This window comes from Mesocricetus auratus, unplaced genomic scaffold, assembly GCF_017639785.1.
Source record: "Mesocricetus auratus isolate SY011 unplaced genomic scaffold, BCM_Maur_2.0 Super-Scaffold_100676, whole genome shotgun sequence".
In the NCBI taxonomy this organism is placed as follows: domain Eukaryota; kingdom Metazoa; phylum Chordata; class Mammalia; order Rodentia; family Cricetidae; genus Mesocricetus; species Mesocricetus auratus.
The window spans coordinates 48,794,455-48,798,342 of record NW_024429266.1 but is presented as its reverse complement, the minus strand read 5'-3'; the positions used below and the strand labels follow the sequence as shown (position 1 = coordinate 48,798,342).

Sequence of the window (3,888 nt, the reverse complement as noted above, 5' to 3'; positions counted from 1 at the left end):
TAAGAACTACATAAAAATCTTTTTCTTGCACTCCACAGGGGTTTTGTAGTATATTAGAATTCTGCTGGAATATGGTATTTCATAAAGCTTATGAAGAAATGCATGGTTAAAAACACGTTTTAACCTTCAGTGTCTATTTGGACTCTTCATTCTTGAAAGTAACTATTTACTTTTAATTCTAAATGCTTCCTAAACTATTTTTGAGGAGGAATGTTTTACTATGACATTAAACAATGCTTTTAAGCATTTTTATTGTCACACGGATTTTGCAAATGATTATAGTTCAATTTAAATAAAATAAATTGGAGATAATATCCACGACTATGAACATTACATTGAAAAAACTCTATTTTCAATCACAGTTATTTTCTGGTGATCTAATAAACTATCTGTTGCAGATGTGCAAATATGTTGTTGTCATAAAAATATCATCATTTGATGTGAGATAACTGGACAATGTACATAACATCTTCAGTGTAGTTAGGAATTTTCTCATTAGAATATTACCTTTATTTTATTCCCTTCTCACTCCTAGGCTTCACACCAATTCCTTTGCTGTTATTTCCAGTCAATCATGAAGCCAATTCTGCTGCTTTATTGTCTGTCTGCCCTCTACTTGTCTTGTTTAGATTTCTTATTATTATTTGGAATATACGTTATGGCTCAGCATATGTATTCAGTGCAATGATTTGTTTGGGTCCTCAAAATACTTATTTTTTTCAGGATCAGTTGAATATACTTAAATGAACATAATATATAAGTGTAAAAACATAATAGTTCGTTAAAATAATGAGTTTTATGTTTCATATTATATGTATTAATAAAAGCTAAGTATCAATAGAAAATCAATGTAAAAAGGATAAACAAATGATTATCAGATAGTAGAAGTTCTTTCGTATGTTCTTTGCTTGATGCATATCAATATATGCTGTGGAGAGAGATTCGGGTACACTTAGCACTGACCACGCCCATTTGGGCGTGGTCACAGGTATGTGAGGGTGGCAGGGAATAAAGGACTGGGAGGAGAGATGCTGGGTCTCTTTCTTGCTGGGGATTAGAAGGCAAGGCAAGGCAGCCCTTTTTGTTCTCCGGCTGAACCAAAGCCTGCCAGCATTCCCAAAACACCAACCTTCCTGGATACCGCAAGTCTCTACAACCTTTCAGCCCACCCAGAAATCGACATTCCCCCGTGCTAGCCCAATAAGCCCCTGTCACCAATGGAGCTTGCTGAACAAGCACTCCGAACAGCTGCCACCATTTCTCCACCATTGTGCTTATGCTCCTGCTCTGGAGCCTGGCCCTGCTTCTCCAGCCATAGCAACATCATTGCCGAGAGACCTGGCTCCCCTGCCCTACCGTGATTCCTGCTGTGACCCCACTGAAACCAGCATCCTGAGAGTTGCCCGTCTCAATGATTGCTTTTCTTCCCAAAAGTAAGGTTCCACAGCACTTCCAACCCGCAGGCTCTATTTTCCCTTCCTTTAAGAAATCTAGCTTGCCAATATTCTCTAAAAGCTGCTTAGAATTTTTCAGATTTTACTTGAAGATACCAGGCTTTCACAATGGAGCTATGTTTGGCATTACACCTGCATCACCTCCTGGGAAAACATAGTTACTCTAAGTAAAAATCCATACCTCAACCCGAGATAATTGGTGCTAAGACTTGCATTCTGGTGCTTTAAGCTGATGATAAGATTACCTACTCTATATCATGGTAAACAATCTTACAATGCAGAACGTTAGGGACCTCATTTCTTTTTATATGAATGACATCCTGGGAGAGAATAATGACATGTTTCAAATATGTGTCTAATGTTAACAATTAGCTTCATAATACATATAATATCCTGGAAGAGAAGCCTTGATAGCTGGGTGGAAAGCAGGGAAATTGCACAAACTATTGGGAAATTAGAGGAAAAAATCAAAATCTTAAGGTCAACAGGGAAATGTCTAACAAATTAAATAACTTAGAACTTAAAAATAACCAACTGCCATGACAGGATTGGTTCCATGACTACTGCCCTAATGATCAAAATAGGATACATCCAGAGAGACATTATCATGCTGTCAGAAACAGCTCATTCCATGTCAGATGACTCGATTGGTAAAACTCAAAGACTGGAAAATCAGATTGGTTAACATACTGAAACAATTCATTCCATGCCTGAGGATGATGACTGGGTAGCAGATACAACACTGTTTCTAGAAGGCAACTTACAAGGATGAGAATATTAAATGCTTAGAATCGCGTACAAATGATGAATCCAAGAAACTGACAGACTCTATGAAGTCCTTAGAAATTTTGTTGACCCAGGAAGTTCAAGCACTCAGAGAAACTATGGTTAATGGGACAGGTCTTAGCCAATCCCCAATCTGATACATCAGAATCAGAAGTACTAGTAACAGACCATGACAGAGGTTTAAATACACCTCTCAGACACCATGGAGATCTTCCAAAGGTTTTTATGCCATCTACTATGGTCTTCCCAGTATCCTTGACTGAAAAAAACAGCAACGAAGAAGCATGAAAATGGTTCCATGGCTTACCAGTGGGGACCAACATAGATGAAGGACCTGAAGGAAATCAAACAACCATTGTTTCTTATGGAATTCACTCTCTCTATGACAGGGAACTTTTGAATTCTTGGGCAACCACAAATACAGTGACCCCTAAGGACTGGAATCAGTTGATCTCAGCTGTACTAAAAAATTCATCACTGTAGAGTACATCCTTCCTGCCAGCCTGGTTCCAGAGCCTCATCAGTCCCAAATAAACACACAGGAGGCTATATTAATTATGAAGCTGTTTGCCGTTTGCTTGATTCTTACTGGCTATCTCTGACTTAAGTATTTACCCCATAATTGTTAATCTAAGTGTTTCTCTTACCAGAGAAAGGATCCAGAGCTTTTACTCCTCTGGAGGCTACATTGTGACTGAATCCTCCTTGAATCCTAGTACCACCTATCTTACTTCCCTATTGGCCAACAGTGCTTTATTGACATATACACAGGACTATCCCATCACATCTCAAATACAATGTAGAGCTTTATGGAGAGAGGAAGCAAAGGCCCTTGAGTTTTAAGGTCTAAAGAAAGGTTATGAAGCTCCCTAAGTTAGGATTCTTGGTGAAGGTACTTATGCTGACCCACAAGCTCAGGCTATGTATGCACACATCTTGTCTCTTTTTTGATTTAATAAAGTTTTATTTTTCCAAATGTACAGCTGATTGAACCTGCTTGTGTATCTTCACCAGCAGCTAGGGCATCTCCACCCTATGTGTTTCTGGTGTAAATCACTTGAGGTCTGTGCTTTGAAACCACCTTGATAAGACCTTTACTAAGTAGCTCCTGAAGGGCTGCACTGGCCAGGGAACCTTGAATCTTCAGTTTCTCAGAGACCACAGCTAGAGTAATAAACTTATAATTGGGCACTTCCTTACAGACTTTATCATATGTGGCTTTGTCAAAAAGGACGAGATTGTTAAGCTTGTCGTGAAATTTGCCTTTGGATCACTTCTTTTTGGCCTGAGTACCAGACTTGTTTACTGGGTCTTTGTCTTTCTTGGCTGACTTCCCAAGCATCTTTCTTCTTGTTGTCATCCTTAGGAGGCATGATGAAGCTCTGAGAGAGTCGATGACCACTGCAGCCTCCACTAAGATGTTAGAAAAAAGGAACTACATCTTGTCTTTATGCCATACAGCAGCTCTGAATACTTTGAATAAGGGTCATAAACCTGGAGAGAAAATATTACTTTGTACCAAGATGGTACAGGGTCCAAGAGAAAAGTTCACTGAGTTTTTGGAAAGACTGGCCAGAGCAGTAGAATTTCAGGTAACTGACTCAGATTCTAGGCAAATATTTACAGGATCTCTAGCTTAAAAGAATGC

General features: G+C 38.9%; 1 pseudogene; it reads right to left on the bottom strand.

Annotated features, from left to right (window-relative positions):
• Positions 1 to 3,183: 3,183 nt before the first annotated feature.
• LOC101831667 lies at positions 3,184 to 3,613 on the bottom strand (annotated as a pseudogene).
• Positions 3,614 to 3,888: the final 275 nt, after the last annotated feature.